Raw genomic sequence first — 19,659 nt, 5'->3', positions numbered from 1 at the left:
CTTCTGGCCACTAGAGATGTCTAAGATGACCCCTAAATATGTGTAGACAATACTGGATAAAAAGGAAGGGAGGTGTGAGGAATTGCTTTTAGACAGGTGTAGGAACCCATTTCAAAGATTTCAGAGTTGAGGAAGCACTTAAAATTAGGGGCCTGGAAGGAAATCATTAGGACTCTAAGCATAGGTGGTTTTGAGAGGCAGGTAAAATCCAGATTACAGAAAGGTGTTATAAGCCATTCTGAGGATGTACTACTTTTATCAAAGTAATAAAAAAATCAATTTTAGGGCTTTAGACAATCGAATAGTATGGTCAAATTTGTGTTTTGTAAAAGTCAGCTTCATTGTGAGGCCTTTAATAGTCCAGATGCACCGTGACAGCTGATACAACTAAAGGATTTGTGGAAACACAGGAATGTGAACAATATCAGAAGACATGACAGGACTCATTAGTGAGGCAGATAGAGAATACTACTGTGTGTCAGAAACTCAAATGCTGAGGATTTCCTGCTGAACAAAACAGAAAGGGTCTGTGTCTGCTTACATTCTAGTAGGAAATAGGACAGTATAATGCAGGACAACAGGAAGTTTCCAGCAGGTTAAACAGGACTGTGGGAACCAGTGAACCCTTAGCATGGGAAATTCACAAGAGGCTACATGGAAGAAGTGATGTTTAAGCTGAGACCTGAGAGAAGAGCAGAGGTGAGCTATGTGATGGAGGTTAGGGAAGCCAGATGCATTCTAAAGGGTTTGGTATGTAGGCCTTGAAATAAAAGCACAGGTTTTCAGGCCCTGAAAGAAGTTCATTGTGGTGGAAGTATAGAAGCTAGACCCACGTATGATGGGATGATGCAGTACAATAGGCAGAACCTAGGTCATGGCCTCTTGACCCATTTTACGGATTTGGGTCTTGATAGCCTTTATTTTGGTTTTAACCTCAGCTCATAGCAGAGGTCAGCAGACTTTTTCCATAAAGGACCAGATGGTTTCTGTCACACTGTTCAACTTGGTTGAAAGACAAAAGTATCCATAGTCATATATAAGTGACTGGATAACTTGAGTTTTGCATTCAGTCAAAATGTACAAAAGCAGGGCTTGGTGGTCCTTGATGTAGGAGGAAAGAGACAGAAAATAGAAAAGCATATTGTAAGTTTAGTTCAGAAGTCTCAGAAGAGATGATGCTTTATTGTAGGACAGTGACAGAAAGCATCTTGTGTTCTGCTCTTGGAGTTGGTAGTGTTACTTTTAAAAAGCAGTAGAGAGATCACTATAAAAAGTTGAATGATGTGCAGAGCGTAGTGGTGCATACCTTTAATTCTAGCTCTCAGGAGGCAGAAGCAGGCAGAGCTCTGAGTTCAAGGCCAGCCTGATCTACATAGGGAGTTTCAGGCCAGCTGTTACAAGGAGACCCTGTCTCAAGAAGACAAAAAAAGTTGAATTATGTGCAGAGATTTTGACATTGAAAGTGAGAGTCCTCGAAATTCCTGTTGATCACCATATATTGTTGATGTATTTGAAAGTGAGGTGCTCAGGGCTAACATTCTAAAACCAAGAGCTAAGAGTGGGGGTCAGTTACAAATGGTAGCTGAAGCAGCTGTAAGAAGAGAGCCTGGATAATGCCCTAAACAGGATCTTCATTTAGAGGACAAGGCTAACGAGGGGAGGAGCAGAAAGAATGAAACATTGGCTTGTTAAATCCTAGAAGGAAGGTTGGTCAGAAGGAAGGATGGTTTAAGAAAAAGAAGTAGCCAGTATCAAGTGCTGGGAAGAGGTTCAGATAGGAGTCCAAAGGGTACGCTGGTGTTTGTGACAAAGGAAGTAATGATGTCTTTGGTAAAACAATCTTGGCGAACTGGTAAGAGCTCAGCTTCTGGAGGTAAAAAAGATAAGTTTAGGAGTAATGAGTAGAACATAAGTTTTCTAGCTCTCCCTAGCATCCAGGACTTGTCCTGTCTGCCTAACACCTGACCATTTGTGCTTCAAAACCTACTTCCCCCAAGAGTCATGCTAATTACGAAGGGAAAGATGAAAACATGGTAGACACCAATTTAGGCAAGTTATTTAAAGTTCATTATCACCAAGAATAAAGCATTTTGACTTCCTGAATCCCTTTATATGAGCTACCAAGAAGTATACATGGGCTGGGAAGGTGGCTCAGGCAGTAAAAGTGCTTGCCTTGCAAACATAAGGACCCAACTTTGGATCTGCAATAGCCACATAAAAAGCCAACTGCAGGGACTGGAGAGATGACTCAGGAGTTAAGAGTACTTGCTGCTCTTATAGATAGCTCAGGTTTGATTCCCAGCACCTACATGATGGCTCATGACTGTAATTCCAATTCCAGGGGATCTGACATCCTCTTTTGGCCTTTGTGGGCACTAAGCACACATGTGGAGCACTTACATGCATTCAGGCAAAACATTCATAAAATAAAAATTTTTTTTTTTTTTTTAAAGAGCCAGTTATAGTAACACATGCCTGTAATCCCAGCGCTGGGGAGACAGGATGATCTCTAAGGCTTGCTGGCCAGCTAGTCTAGCTGAATTGGTGAGCTCTAGTTTCAGTGAGAGACTCTATTTTGAATAAGGTGGATGGCCAGTGAGATGGCTTAGTGGGTAAAGGCACTTGTTACCGAACCACATGAGCCTGACAACTTGAAATCAATGAGGAGCCAAGAACCAATTCCACAAAATTGTCCTCTGATGATAACATAAGTACTATGAATGCTCCCCTCTTAATAAACACAGAGTAATAAAATAAATTTTTAAAAGGTGGGAAGTGATAGAAGAAGACACTGATGTGGGCCTCTGATCTCCACACATGTCCACACATACTTGCCCCCACATGAACACAAAGAAAGTACACACATTTAAGAAACTAAGTGCACCCATGTCATGCATTACACAAGGAGATCAGAAGAGGGCATCGGATCACCTGGAACTGGAGTTACAGATGGGACTCTAACCTGGGCCCTCTGCAAGAATAGTCAGTGCTTTTAACTGCTGCGCCATCTCTCCAGCCCACATTTTTTTTTTTTCATAACTAAAAATTGCACAACTTGATCCCAATTCTGTGAAACTGTCAGACAAACTCAAACAGAAGACTGTTCCTTGAGACAGCTTATTACTAATGCTCATCTAAAGTGTCAGGATAGAAGATGAGAAAAACCTGAAGTATTTTAACAGAGGAAAGGACTAAAGAGAATTAACTGATACAATACAAAATTGTGAGTAAGACCCTGACTTCAAAAATGGGTATCTGAAAAAACTGGCAAAATTCAAGTAAGGCCTTGGGGGAGGAGAGCCAAGGCTCTACAGGAAAGCCTATACTCTCCATGCCATTCTGCAAATCTGAAATTTATCTTAAAATGAGTTTTTAAAAGTAAAAAAAAAAAAAAGTATTCCTGAAATAAAAGAAAGCCTGGATTCATATTGAAAGAGCATAGAGTACCAGGAAAATGAACCTTCAACAGTCATCCTTAAGACTACTCTTTAAAAAAGTTTCTGAGTATAAAGGTAAAAGTTTTCAGAGTCCACAAGTCAAAAAAGAGTTTGACTAGTGTCACAATTTAAAAATTAAGGCAAAACTGAGCCAGAATTTTTAAAAAAAGACTCAGATTCTATTTAAAGTCACACTGACCTTCAAGTGTTAGGATCATAGAAAAATAGCTTTAAACACAGGAACATCAGTACAAGGCCTGATTGAAGGGTTGGGGGTGGTGTGCTCAGTAGTAGAGTGCTTGCCTGGCATACACAATTCCCTGGGTTCCATCCCTAGTACTGCATCTGAAAAATAAGACTGCTCCTCCAGAGGACCTAAGTTTCGTTCCCAGCACCCACATATCAGCTAACAGCCATTTGTAACTCCAGCTCCAGGGGCTTCAATGGCATCTTCTGGCTTCTGTGGCCATTGCATGCATGGGTACAGTTAAATGCATGTAGGCAAAAAATTCATACATAGACATAAAAATTAAAACAAAAAATAGCTCCGGGCTGGAGAGATGGCTTAGCGATTAAGAGCACTGACTGCTCTTGCAGAGGACCCAGGTTCAATTCCCAGCACCCACATGACAGCTACGAACCGTCCTTAACTCCAGTTCTGGGGGAATCCAAAGCCCTCTTCTGACCTCTGCGGCATTGCCCGACATGGGTGCACCCACATACATGCAGGCAATACACTCATACACATGAAATAAAAATAAAATATTAAAAAAAAATAGTTCCGTGGAATTCAGTGTGGCTAGTGAGGCCTAACTAGCCTAGGCTGGAGTTTATCATACCTAGGGAATTGCTGGCTGAAAACTAAAAAACAGGGAAGCCTAGGACTGGAGAGATAGCTCAGCAGTTAAGAGCACTGGCTGCTCTTCTTGCAGAAGACCTGAGTTTAAATCCCAGCACCCATATGGCAGCTAAGAACCGTCCGTAACTCCAGTTCAGGGGATGTGACGCCTTCTATCCTCCATGGGCATTGCACGACACAGTTGTGCTTACATACCTACAGGAATAACACTCGTATACATAAAAATAAATTTAAAAAAAGAAAAAAGCTTACTAATGCATAAAAATACTAATAAAGAGATTATAAAATGGAGGTATTCTGTGCTGCAGCTCAAGAACAGAGATACTGCTCATGGATTACTACTGCTGATACTTTCCTGTACCCGAGGGGAAAATAACCTCTGGAATGTGATGATGTCATTTAAATTCTCAAGTTATTTCTAAAGGCTTAATCCCAGCAGAGGCAGGTGGATCTCTGTGAGTTCAAGGCCAGCCTGGTCTACATAGTGAGTTCCAGGACATCTGGGGCTACAGAGAGACCCTGTTTCAAAAAGAAAAAAAAAAAAAAAAAAAGGCTGTGTGTGCGTGTGTGTGTGTGTGTGTGTGTGTGTGTGTGTTTTACTGGGGATCAAACAAAGGGCTTTATTTACACTAGATGAGTACTCTGCTATTGAGCTACAGCCCCAGCCCTGAAGTATTTCACAAAGTGAAGGAATATAATGAGACAATAAACATAAACCATAATCCATAGAAATAATGAGTAGAACACATGAATCAAAGATGCTGACGTTATTTGACAATTTTTATTTTATTTTTATTTAAAATTTTTATGAGTGTTTACTGAATGTATGTATATATGCGCCACGTGTGTGTCTGGTGGAGTGAAGGCCAGAAAAGGGTGCCAGATCCCCTGAAACAGTAGTTGCAGGTGGGTGTGAGCTACCTAACATGGGTACTGGGAGCCGAACCTGGGTCCCTGCAAGAGCAGCAAATGCTCTTAACTATTGAGCCATCTCAGCCCCAATTTTATTTTTTATTTGAAAAAGAACCAAGGAGAAATCCTGAAACTGAAAATTTAACCAAAATTTAGAGCTCAATGGAGATGTTTAATACCAGATGAAACCTAGTAAACTGGATTATAAATCAGAAGGAACTATCTAGAAAGGGACACCAAAGATAGAAAGTGAGTCAAAAAGTAGAAGACAAGGGGCGGGCATGGTGCCTTAATCCCAGCACTCAAGGCAGGCAGATCTCTGTGAGTTTGAGGCTAGCCTGGTCTACATAGTGAGTTTCAGGCCAGTTGGGGCTACCAGGAGACCCTATCTCAAAAGTACAAAAAAATAAAAAATAAACGCTGTGAGACTGTTAAACACACTTGTTCCAAAAAGTGAAAGAGCTGCAATGACAATACTGAAGAGATCATGAAGGAAGGTTTTCCTGAAGTGATGAGTGACAGCCATGAGCTCACAAAACTCAGCAAATCCTAATTAGGATAAGTGAAAAAGGACTAATGTGCATCATAATGAAACTTAAAAATATAAAAAGGCTGCTTTGGAAGAATGGGTTACCTCCCAGAAAACTTTTCTCAATAGCACTAGGAATGGGATGCAGGATAATGTAGTGAAAGAAAGTAACTCTTACACCAAAGATCTACATGACAAATAGATAAAGATGTTAAGTACCAATGGAGGGAATTTAAAAGCGACACTTGCTCACTGAGAAGGAAAATCTGAAGACAGTTCTTCAAGCAGAAGGAAAATAAGTCTGGTAAGAGGTTGAATTTCAGAAAAAAAAGAACAAATCTGTGGTAAATACATACAACTAAAGTAACATTTACTTCATGAAATACATTACATGGGGTTGGAGAGGGCTCAGCAGTCAAGGGCACTTGGTGCTCTTCCAGAGGATCTAAGTTTGGTTCTCAGCACCCACATCAGGTGGCACAAAATCACCTGTAACTTTGACTCCAGAGAATCTGATTCTGATTCCCTCTTCTGGCCTTTGTGGGCATCTGCACAAACATAGCATACACTCATACATTCATACAGACACACACACACGCACACAAAATTTTTAAAAAATGGCATTTTGGTGTGTGTGTGTGTGTGGTGGGCGTGTGTTTTAATAATAGAATATAAACTGGCAGAACAATTAAACATTTCCAGATTCTTGGACTATCTCAGAAGAGGACAAATACTAATATACTTATGAATCTTTGTGACCTTGGACTAGATAATAGTTGCCTAGATGACACTAAAGCAGAAACCTAGCCTAAGAAATATAAGCTTGTGCAACCTTGTGAATCTAATAAAAATCACTTAATTTTATACATTTAAGAGGACGAATTTTTGTGGTATGTAAATTATATCTAAAAATTCATTATTCTTAAAAGTACTCATGCATATGACAATTTCTCTAGCATACATTTGGCAAACCTGATGGATGTTTTGGTGGAGCAAGAAAAATACGAGTACCAGAAATGTGAATCTAGGCCGAAGTCCAGTACGTCACTTTATGGCTGTGTGATCCTGGGAAAACACCAGTCGACGTGTCCTTGTCTGTGTGAGGACAAGATGCTTGGCCCTAAGGTTGTAAGGATAGAGAAGCAATGTGTATGAGAATGCTGTAATGTTCCAGAGCAGATGAGTCCCCTGAAATGCTGGACCAAAACATAAAGTATGTCTCTGAGAAAAAGATTGATGCAATAGTTGACAGTCTCTACAATAAGCTAATAAAATATTTGCTGTTTAAAAACACATATTTGCATAACGAAAAAATAATGGTCTGAACTTGGAAGACTGGTGATTCTTCAAAAGAAAAAGAGGTTAGCTAAGATTTATGTTTTGTAATACTGGAGTCATGCTTGTGATCTTAGCTCTGTGGTTTTGTGCTTCATGCCTTATGTAGAGATACTCAATACATGCTAAGTGAAAAAATATACTGTACATGACTTCAAGGGAATGTAAAAAACAAAAAAACAGAGAAACAAAAAAACACTTGAAATAGAATAAAAAGAGGGTAAACCTTCCAACACTGGGAAAAGGAATGAGAATAATAAAATAAAAAATGAGTTAAAAAGCAGTGTAGCCAGTAGAGAAAAATGCAAGCATGTAAGAAGGTATGAATTTAAATTCATACAGTAATTACATCAAGTGCAAATGGTTTGAATTCCAGGTTAAAAGTCAAAAACTGTCAGACTAGACTAAACAGAAAGCCAATACATGCTGTTTTCAAGGGACACATCTGAAATAATTATATTCTTACATATTTTTGCGTGTGGTGTGTATATTTGTACATGCTTATGTGCGTTCATGTGTGTATGTGGGTACAGTGGCGGTCAGAAGTCAATGCCAGGTGTTTTCTTTAATAGCTCTCCACATCATCATTATCATCATCATCATGATCATTATCATCATCATCATTATCATCATCATCATCATCATCATCATCATTTGGTCTTTTTGAGACCGTCTCTCTGTAGCCCCAACTGGCCTGGAACTCGCTATGTAGATTAGGCTGGCCTTGATCTCACAGAGATTGGCCTGCCTCTGCCTCTCAAGTGCTAGGAACCACACCTAACTTCTCCATCTTTTTTTTTTTTTTTTTTTGTCTTTTTGAGACAGGGTTTCCCTGGAGCCCCAGCTGGCCTGGAACTCACTATGTAGACCAGGCTGGCCTTGAACTCCCCAGTGCTGGGATTAAAGGTGTGTGCCACCAAGCTCGGCTTCTCCATCTTATTTTTAAGACACGGTCTCTCAAGGTTCTGGAGCTCACCAGTTTGGCTGAACTGGCTGGCAGCAAACCCTGAGGAGTCACCTGTCTCTGCCTCTGCAGTCTTAGGGTTACAGATGCATGCCACTGTGCCAGGCTTCTACGTGGGTGCTGAGGATCCGAACTCATGTCTTCATGCTTGTGCAGAAGACACTTTACCAACTGAGCCAGATTCCCAGCTCTCAATTATGAGTATATTTTTTCCTACATAAGGAGATACTTACTTTCTTTTTTCTTCTTTTCTTTTTATTTTTTAAAATAATTTATTGAGAATTTCATACATGCATATAAGGTGTTTTGATCAAATCCATGTCCACTCCCACCTTCTAATTCCTCCCATATCTCCCCATCACTTTTTTCTGATAATTTCATGTACTCATTATTTTTTAATGGGGCTTTTGGTTACTCTAACATTACCCCTTCTGAAGAGGTAACCCTAAAACCTTTTAAGGATTAGATAAAATCTCCCAAATACTTTCGACGTTTTTGGCCTTTGGAACAGAGTATGTTTCTAAGAGGCCCAAGGACATTGTGAGTTTTAGCCAAGAAACTGGCTACTTTTCTTTGGGGTCTTTTTATCCTAACTACCTATGAATTCTTACCTCCTATTCTTATCACACCATCCTCTGAAGAGGTTAACCCAACTTGCCAATAGGGAATTGGGATGCAGACTGCTCTGGCTTCTTTCATGTTGAACAGGGATGCAGGGTGAGGCAATTGGAGTACCCCTTCAGTGGGTCTATCTAAAAGACTCCCAAATTGCATTACTCTTACCTGTAGGGGGAAAAGAAAGTTCTTGACTGGTGAATAGGAGAGGATAGGGGGAGAAAACAAATTTATCTATCATTTTAGAATAATAGTGGGTTGTCTCCCTTAGCTACAGGTGGGCACTACAGTATTGCAGACCAAGATTTGAAGTCTTACATCTAAGCAGCAGTTTCTGATTCAGAACAAATCATCAATGAGAGATAACTGTCTAAATAACTTTTTAAAATTTTATTTTATGTGTATGTGTGTTTTGTCTGCATGTAGGTAAGTGCACCTGTGTCGTGCAATGCCTGGGGTAGTCAGAAGAGGCTGTCAGATCCTCTGGGACTGGAGTTAGGGACAGTTGTTTGCTGCCATGTGGGTGCTGGGATTCTAACCCGGGTCTCCTGCAAGAACAACCAGTGTTCTTAACCACTGAGCCATCTCTCCAGCCCCCTAAATAACTTTTTATAGGGACTTAAGCCTAATGTCTGGGAAGTGTAATCCCCTTGAACTTTTTTCCTTTTAATTAATTAATTAATTAATTAATTAATTTTTGTCTTTTGAGACAGGGTCTCCTTGTAGCCCCAGCTGTCCTGGAACTCACTATGTAGATCAGGCTGGCCTCGAACTCACAAAGATCTGCCTCTGCCTCCCAAGTGCCAGGATTAAAGGTGTGCACCACCATGCCTGACCTTTAATTTTATTTATTTATTTTAATTTTATGTGTATGCCTGTATTATCTGCATGTAGGTAAGTGCACCTGTGTTGTGCAATGCCCGCAGAGGTCAGAAGAGTCTGTCAGATCCCCTGGGACTGGAGTTATGAACAGTTGTTAGCTGCCACATGGGTGCTGGGGTTTGAACCCGGGTCTTCTGCAAGAGCAACCAGTGTTCTTAACCTCTGAGCCATCTCTCCAGCCCCTCCCTTGAACTTTTAAAGAAATATACTGATGACTTTACTCTTTGGTTATACTTTCCTATTGGGTGTTTAAGAACATACAGTTGGCCCAAATAAATCAGTTTATTTTTACACCTAAGGTCGTTTGAGGATCTGTTTCTCAGGGGTCACCTGGGCTTGGGAGGAGCCCCTGGCTCTTTTTTTTTTTTTTTTAAGCAATTCCACCTATGTGAGGATAAGTCAAATGTCCTGCTCAACCATGTCTGGCTTCACTTGGAAGCATGGATAGATGTTTCCTCTGAGTTGACCCTCCTCTTTGTAGACTAGACACTGTTTCAAGTCCATTTGGTGGGGTCTCTATGGCTTCCCTGAACAAGAGGACAGGTGATGTACCAGTTACAGGACATTTTGAGAGATGTTGCATAGTCCCCTGGAACTTAGTAGACTTTGGAGGGCAAGGGGCAAAAACTGCCCTTTAAGTCCCTCTGACCAGATTAGTATAGGCTTCAAAGTATGGCTGTTAAACATCAAAGAAGATTAGTTCTACCAGTCTGGTACTTTTAATTACCATGTGTTATGTAGATAAAGCTTGGGTGAAAAACCAAATATTCTCAGATAAACCTTGACTAGATATATACTTTGTTCCTTAAACTAGTTGACTAAACTATGACCTTAGAAACTTAAAGATTATGAATATATTATTTATGTCTCATCCTTTGTATATCATAATAAACCTACACAGATCTTCATCACTTGCTTAGGCTTTCTCATTTTTTCTATTTTGGAAAATATCTCCATTCCCATATCCTTTTTTCTTTTTCATTTTTATTCTTTTTTTTTTCAGTCTTTTTGAGACAGGGTCTCCCTGTAGCCCCAGCTGGCCTGGAACTCACTATGTAAACCAGGATGGCCTTGAACTCACAGAAATCCACCTGCCTCTGCCTCCCAAGTGCTGGGACTAAAGGCATGTGCCACCTTGCCTGGCTATTTATTCATTTTTTACAGGAATTTTATTTTATTTTTTAAATTTGTTTTTATTAAATTTTGTATTTCATACAGAATATCTCAAACAATCTGAATCATGTTTATAGCCCATCTCCACTAGCACTGTCCCATAACCCCTCCCACTGGAGCCCATATACTCTGTCCTGGGTGTTAAGGCCCACTGTGTCGTCAGTGTCCCCAAACATTCCCTAGTGCAAGTCCATCCACTTGCAGTTTAGTCAGATCCCTCTCATCTGTCTACCCAAACACCTATCATTTTCTTCCTTCCTTCCTTTCTTTCTTCCTTCCTTCCTTCCTTCCTTCCTTCCTTCCTTCCTTCCTTCCTTCCTTTCTTTCTTTCTTTCTTTCTTTCTTTCTTTCTTTCTTTCTTTCTTTCTTTCTTTCTTTCTTTCTTTCTTTCTTCTTTCTTTCTTCTTTCTTTCTCTTTCTTTCTTTCTTTCTTTTTCTTTCTTTCTCTTTCTTTCTTTCTTTTTTTAACAGAGCATAGGGTGGGGGTTTATTTTCAGAGGAGTGGGCATCCCCCCCATTTACGGCTGCACTGCAAAGTCCACACTCAAATATAGATCCTGCGACTTTCCAACGGCTGCAGAAAATGGTGAGAGGCATCAGGTGTTCTCAGCTTATATACTTCCTGGACTGTGATTTTTATCTCTAGAAGTTCCATTAGGTGCTTTACATGTTCTGTAGGGCACAGGTGAATGTACACTGGGGCTGTAGAAGAGTAATAGAAAAATGATGGAAAACTTCTTGGTGCCTGGAAATGGGAGAGGCCCAGGACTGCATGTGGAGTCAAGACCACAGCTGGCCATAAAAGGAGGTGGGAAGGCCATTCTAGAGAATCAGTCTTCCCAAGACCAGAATCTGCAAATGACAGACACCTCCCCTGTCCCCAGCATAAGCCCAACACAGAGGCAAAGCCACTGCCATGCACAACCTGGGACCTCAGGGGGTTGGGGATGTGGGGAGTGCTTACTTAGAGAAGTCTGAAACTGCTGTCCAACATCCTCCAAACTGCTCCATCATCAGCCCACCACCAGAGAAATATGGAACCATGGCTCATGGTTGGGAATCACAGCTCCAAGGTCATAGGAGGAGATCACACAGCCCTATCTCACAGGAGGGAACCACAGCTCTAGCTCACAGAAGGGGACCACAGCTCTGGTTCACAAAAGGGGATTATAGCTCTAGATTCACCTAATGGGACCACAGTTCTGGCTCATAGGAGGAGACCATAGCTACAGATAGGTTCACAGGAGATATCTACAGTTCAGTCTCACAGAAGGGGTCATAATTTCAATTATGCTGGCTCCTACTATTTTGGCTTTGAAGAAGGCGTGAGTGCAGATGTGAAGAAATGCTAGGTGTGGTTGATTAATTCCTAGGGTGACGAATATTAAGCCTAATTGGCTTGAGGTGGAGAATGCTACGATTTTTTTTGATGTCGTTGTAAAATATGGGTGAAATGGGATTTTGTCAGCATTAGAGTCTAGGCCTGATGGGTTGTTTGATCCTGTCTCTATCACTCTGTCCACATGATTATACTTGTGTTCAAGAACATTTTGGCTTCTGTGCAGCAAATAAGAAGCAACAGCTACTTGGAAAATGCTTTTTTACATCGATTGACTGTGTCATGGTGTATGTATGGAGGTCAGAAGAGAAACTTGCAGAAGTCAGTTCTCTCCTTCCATCATGTCGATTCTGAGGATTGAACTCAAGTTGTCAGACTTGACAGCAAGCACCTTTACCCAATGAGCCACCTTGCTGGCTCATGACATTTTTCATAAATAGGAATTTTGAAAAATGTGTCTGAAATCACTTTATATTTCTGTTTTCATGGTGTTCTAAGGAAAACTAATCTTTAAAACAAGGATCATAGACTTTAGCTATAAGGAGAAAGCATTAAAATTTAACATTTTTCTGAAAATATTTTGATGATTATAAGTAAAATACATAAAAGCAAGTACTGTGAGATTATTAGCTAGATGAATTTAATGCTTTGGGGCTAAAAATTTGAGAATTTCTAAGTTCAGATATTTTATTTAGAATTATTTCATTGTTTATGTCAACTCATATACTCTAGCTAGTTTCCTTAAAACATAGATTACAGCTTGTTACTAGTCATTTGATGTTAAATCTTTTAAGCTTCCGAAACTGGTTATATACCATCTGGACTTTAAAATTATTTTTGCTGGGCATGGTGGCCCACACCTTTAGCCCCAGTACTCAGGAGGCAGAGGCAGCCTGTGAGTTCAAGTCCAGCCTGGTCTACATTGTGAGTTCCAGGCCAGCTGGGGCTACAGAGAGACCCTGTCTTGAAAAGACCAAAAAAAAAAAATTTATATTTATATTATGTGCATGAGTGCTTTCCCTGCATGTATGTAAGTGCAGCTGTTTTTTGTTTGCTTATTTTTTTTGAAACAGGGTCTCATGCAGCCTAGGCTAACCCTGAACTCCTGATTCTCCTGCCTCCATCTCCCAAGTACTGAGATTACAGGTCTGTGCTGCTACATTTAACTTGGATTAAATTACTTAATTTTGATAGTTCATGTGAGAAATCAGGAGTTGAAGGAAATGGAGAAAAAATTAGGGACTTTCAAAAAGGTGCTCAAAAATCCAACCCATTGGGTGCTGGAGGTGAGAGATACAAGTCAAGGGCTACTGAGGCTCTAACCTGGCTGAGATGGTTGTGATTCTATCCACCACTGACAGGGACTGTGCTAGGGAAAATTTTTATGGGAATGCAGAATTGATTTGGGGGAAAGATCTTGGTGTTAACAGCACACCAATTTTCAGTAAATTGCCTGGAACTAGAGACACAAGTCTGGGCTGATTTACATGAGATATGTAGATAGGGCATAAAGAAAGAGGGCGGAGTAAGTGTCTTGGAAATATATCCATTTGAGTGTGGTGTAATGTGTGACTTCTGTGATATACTAGGTGGGAATACTAATTAGAAGCTTAGGCAGTCCAATCTCACTGACCAAAGAAATCTAAGTTTGGGTGCAACTTGCCTCTTAGTGAAAAAAGAGGCCAGGATGTGGGCAAATGAGTGTGGTAGAAAATACAAGTTAGGAGACAAGGAATTAATTAGCAATGCAGTTGTGAAACTCAGATGGCTCATAGAGTGAAGCCATAACTGTCTCTGGGTTTGTGATTGATGTCAAGGAATATGGACATTGAAGGGGAAAAGGAGCAAAAGGTATGAGACTAGGTGGACAAGTGATGGGCTGGTGTTCTCAATGTGCTGGAAGAAAATGGAGGGTGACTATTAAAAGGCCAGACTTTTAAATCAAATGAGTCTCCATTCCAGACTGTCCTCCATCTCTAGTTAACTACTTGTCATAGTTGGCTTTGGTTGTCAACTTGACACACCTGGGAAGAAGGAACCTCACTTGGGGAATTTCCTTCATTGGACTGGCCTGTGGCCATGTCTGTGGGGCATGCTCTTGATTATTGAGTGATGTGGGAGGGTCCAGCCCACTGTGGGTAGTGCTACCCCTGGGCAGGTGGTCCTGAGTTGTATAACAAAGGGGGAACATAGACCAGAGGAATAAGCCAGTAAGCAGTGTTCCTCCATGATCTCTGCTTCAGTTCCTGCCTGACTTCCCTCAAAGATGGACTGCCTGGGATCTGGAAGATGAAATAAACCCTTTCCTGCCAAGTTGCCTTTGGTGTTTTATCACAGCAACAGAAAGTAATGAAGACATTGATCTTGGGTGAGTAAATGAGCTTCTCTGGGTTGTTATACAATCTATAGAATGGGGAGGTCATGACACTGGCTTCTGTGTCTTTGGGGCAGACGGACTAAACAAGATAGAGTAGTAGTTCCCTTGATGCGTTAGCTCCCCCATCTGGTTGCTCATTTACTTTGAATTTTTGTTTAATGTCACTCCTGGAAAAGAACTACTTATTTTGGTGTCAAATTTACCAATTGTGTACTTTAACGTTTGTCCTTTGGGGAAGACTAAATTAGGAAGATGCCTGGAAAAACCTAGTAAGAAAAATGGGCCAAGGATAAAAACAGGAAATTCACAGAGCCAGAAATCCATTGTTGTGCTTATGAAAGAAACATGCAGCGTCCATGCCAGCCAAGGAAATGCAAACATAACATGATGCAGAACTAGTTTAAAGGGTGCATTTAGCCTCCACCTTGCAAAGGTAAATACACAGGCTTTAGCCATAACCCAGGGTTATGGGTTAGGTCCATGATGCCAAATACACAATTTTTGAATGTTAAGCTCTTGGAAGATGATGATCCCTAAAATCTAAACTTGTCCATGATCAAAGTTCCCAAAGTGTAATTTTGGAATAAAGAATTTTGAAAATTTCTTTAAAAGACATTTATTTACAGTTTTAAGGAGGACTTGAAAAACTCAGTGTGATGGCTCATGCATATAATTCCAGTACTTGGGTGAATGCAAGAGGATTAGAATTTGAAGGTCATCCTCCACTGCATAGTGAGCTCAAGACCAGCCTAGGCTACATGAGACCCTATCTTTAAAAAAAGAAGAGAAAGGAAAAGAAAAAAATAGGGTTTTATTTGAGAGGCAAAATTTTAAAATACAGAACTCTTCACAGGCTACTTTATAAAGTTCACAATAGCAATTATAACATGTATATTTTTACCAACAGAGTACCCAGCTATGTTAATGACAGTCACACAGGTCTAACAATTATAGGAAAATGAACCACATTCATAAAGTAAGAAAGGAAAGGTATACAAAGGCGTATCACTGTGGCTGGCAATTATATCTGCACTGCTTTATGGCTGCAGTCACCTGAAACAGCATGTTGGACACCCACCATGGGCCACCATCACATATGCAGTGACCAGAGGTTGTCAGTTTAAGTGAGGGGACAAAGCTGTAAAGAAAGAAATATGAAAACTAAAAATAATATTTGACAGATAAAAATGTACATTGTAGGGAGAGCCGATAAGCAATTGCACAGGGGTAGACCCTGAGGGCTGGCCCACCTTTATGGTTGTTATCGATGTTTTGAAGTCTTGCTTGCAGAGGATAGCTGTTGTTTTCTTGCAGGTCACAGCTGTCCTCTGAGAATACATCCACATACATCTTTTGCATGACATGACTCATTTTGAAATTCTTCTGATTTCAAACCAAATGAATTATTTCCTATTCAACTTTCCCTTCATCTGTTCCATAGTCTTGAGTTGTTTGGGGTGTGTGGAAACCCATTCCACAATACTCATATACAGGTTTGGCAGAAACAGTGCTGGTGGTGGAACAGCAATGTCTTGTGTAAGTGTCTTCTTACCCTACAGTGCACATAATTATATTTGAACCAGTTAGTAACTTTACTGGCCACTCCAGGCAAAAGCAGCTTGGATTCATTAAGAGGTCCTAGAATTCAGCTGGAAGGAGTCCTGGTACTGACAAAAGATCCATTTTTCAATGGAAGTTTTCACCATGATGTGCTATGTGGCACTTCCTCATAGAGGAACTTTTTGCTCCTCTTATATTACCATTTGTAAAAACAGCAACTGTGTCCGGAGGGATTTTGACTTCCAAGATTTCATCATTTAGGATTTTAGTCTTTCAAGATTGTGATGGGGGAGGGATTTTGGAGTTTAAGGAGTTTGACCTTTCGGGATTTTGCTATTCGGATTGTGTCTGGGATTGTAAGGAACACTAATGTTTTATGACAGCATTGTATCAACCCTGGGGAGGCTCTCAGAGAAGCTGCATCTTCCCTATGGTGTTTGGTTGCTGCTCATCATAAGAGGAAAAGATTTATAAACAAACAGTAACTGCACACTGAGTAATCCCCACAGCTGTTAGAAATTGTGAATGAAATGTGCACAGGGCAGTGGAGCCAACCTCAAAACATGCTGAGGGAAAGAAGAGAATTCTAATCACAGTGGAATCCACTTACGTAAATTCAAATTTTATGTGCATCAAAACTCCACATAATTTAAAGACTAGTTTCATATCCAAGGATGATCTTGAGGACATACTCCAGATACTGATGCTAAGGGACAGGGAGGACAGGGAGGGAGGGAGGGGAACTATAGAAGCTGGAAGGAGCCAAACCAAATGACAGCTTGTGTGGATATGGGATGATTACCTCTCCCTGTGACTGTGAGGCCACCACTCTCCAAATGAAAGCACCCTTTATGAGAATGGTAGATGTCAGCCACAGTGACAATAGTCACTGCCATTGGTAGGTAGATAATGACAGGAAAAAGTGGGTGGTGCTGATGCATATGTAGTGAAACAGGTTTCCTGGAGAGCGAATGGTATTTCTCAATTAAGTGAGGTGAGATGAACATCTCTCGGCTCTTTCCATTAGTGTTTACTCTAGGAGAATTTCAAACGCTGCAGTTCACAATGTAGCTTTACAGATGTTCTAAGGCATGATGAACATGCTTTGTTTTCTTTTTATGTTTACTGTTATTATTTAAAAATCATTTGATGTGGGCCTGGCGAGATGGCACAGAGGGTAAGGAACCCATGTCATGGTGGGAGGAGAAAATCAGCTCCTCAAAGTTGTCCTCTGGCTTCCACATTTGAACTGAGACATATGCACCCCCCATCATGTATGCACACAGTAATAATAAATGCATATTTAAAAAATTCATTTGATGTGCAAAACAATTCATAATTGTCTAGTGAATTATCACAAATCAAACCCATCATTACCCAAGTTAAGAGAGAATTTGGATGGTAGCTCAGTGGCAGAACGCTGGCTAGGCATGTGCATGGCTCTGAGTTTAATCTCCAGCAATGAAAATGGGTAAATAAATAAGAACCAGAATTGCACACATCACACAGCTGCCAGAAGTCCCTGTGACCTCAGTCTTTTCTCTTCCCTGGAAGTAAGCTAACACTGTAGCTTAGTTTTGTCTGCTTTTGACTTTTCATTTGGAACTTTTTTCATGGACTCACTATGTTATGCAGGTTGGTCTTGAACTCCTGAACTCAAGAGACTTTCCTGCCTTTTTGAGGGCTGTGACTACAGGTGTGTGCTAGCAAGCCTAGCTCTTCATTTATAGGTTTAAAATTTTTAGTGCTATATGCATTTAAAAAATAAACTAAGGCTGAATATTAGTTTTTATTTATAAAAGTAGAATTTTTATAATTTTTAAATAAAAATAGTATTTTTCTTTTTTGTTGGCTTGTTTTTTGTTTTGTTTTTGAGACAGGGTCTCCCTGTAGCCCCAGCTGGCCTTGCTATGTAGACCAGGCTGGTCTTGAGCTCACAGAGATCTCCTGCCTCTGCATCCCCAGTGCTAGGATTAAAGGCATGTGCCACCATGCCCAGATTACAAGTAGTATTTTTTAAAAGTCATAGTTTTCAATTACCTCATTGTTAACATAAAAGTCAAGTGATTTTTATATTTTATTTTGGTAACTTACCCCCTTCTCAAATTGATTAGTTTTAGGAGTACAATTTGTTGGTTTTTTGTTTGTTTGTTTGTTTGCTTGCTTGCTTGGGATCTTTCATACCGTATTATGTATTAGTAGAGACTTTTTGTTTACTATTTAAATGGATTTTAGTGCCTTTCTTGCCTTACTGCACTGGATAGGATGTCCAATACAATGTTAGAGAAGGCTGATAAGAACATAATTTCCCTATTCCTACTTTTAGAGGAAAAGGAGTCAGTTTAGGAAGCTCCCTTCTCTTTTTCTAGTTTGCTGAGAGTTTCAATGATGACCAGATCCTAACTTTATCAATTTCTTTTTCTCTATCAATTGACACTATATTTATACTACTGATAATGTGGATCTTACTGATTCGTAATTGAAATCAACCTCATTATTCCTAGAGTAAACTACTTGGTAACACTGTACTTTGCTATTTTTTTATAATGCTAAATTCAATGACTATTTCATTGAGGATATTTACACCCATGTTTATGAGGGATATTGGCCAATAACTTTCTTAACCTGTCAGGCTTTTCTAAATTAGAATGGTCTCTCTTTTTTTTTGTCTTTTTGAGACAGGGTCTCCCTGTAGCCCCAGCTGGCCTGGATTCACTATAGAGACCAGGCTGGCCTTGAACTCCCAGAGATCTGCCTGCCTCTGCCTCCCGAGTGCTGGGATTAAAGGTATGTGCCACCATGCCCGGCAGGCTTAATTTTTAAAAATTACTTATTTATTTATTATTTTATCCATATGAGTGTTTTGTCTGTATGCATGTAAGCACCCCCCTGCATGCAATGCCCATGGAGGCCAGAAGAAGGTATCAGATCCCCTGGAACTGGAGTTAGGGATGGTTGTAAACTACCATGTGAGTGCTGGGAACCAAACCAGGGTCCTCTGTAAAAGCAACCAGTACTCTTAACCATTGAGTCATCTCTCTAGCCCCTTAACATTTTGCAAATTTATTTTTATTTTATGTATATGAGTTTTATGCCTGCATGTATGTCTGTGCATTACATGCAAGCCGGTGCTATCAGAGGCAAAAAGAGGGTGTCAGATCCCCTGGAACTATAGTCAGAGACTGTTGTGTGCCTCCATGTGGGTGCTGGAAACTGAACCCCAATCTTACTCTGTAAGAGTAGCAAGTGCTTTAACCCCTATGCCATTTCTCCAGACCATTAAAAAAAAAAAAGATTGTTAATTTGTTTTAAGTATGTGAGTGTTTTGCCTGAGTGTACCATGTGTGCCTGGTACCTGCAGAGGCCAGAAGAGGGGCGTTGGATCCTCTGGAACTGGAGTAAGAACAGGTGTTAGACATCCAGTGTGTGTTGCACAGAACCCAGGTTCTCTGCAGGAACAGTAGTGCTCTTAACCACTGATCCGTTGCTCCAAACCCCTGTCAGGTTTTAATAATACATAAACTAAGATTCTTTGAGAAGGCTTTGTGTAGAACTGGTTTCAGTTCTTCTCAAGTGTCAGGTAGATTGCTAATTAAACAATCTGAACCTCAAAGTTAAGCAATCTAGTCCTCTGGGTTCCCTTTTCAGATTTTAATGGATTTTTTTTCATTTTAAAA

The sequence above is a fragment of the Nannospalax galili genome, unplaced genomic scaffold (assembly GCF_000622305.1).
Source record: "Nannospalax galili isolate Female #2095 unplaced genomic scaffold, S.galili_v1.0 scaffold1398, whole genome shotgun sequence".
In the NCBI taxonomy this organism is placed as follows: Eukaryota; Metazoa; Chordata; class Mammalia; order Rodentia; family Spalacidae; genus Nannospalax; species Nannospalax galili.
This window is presented reverse-complemented; position numbering follows the sequence as displayed.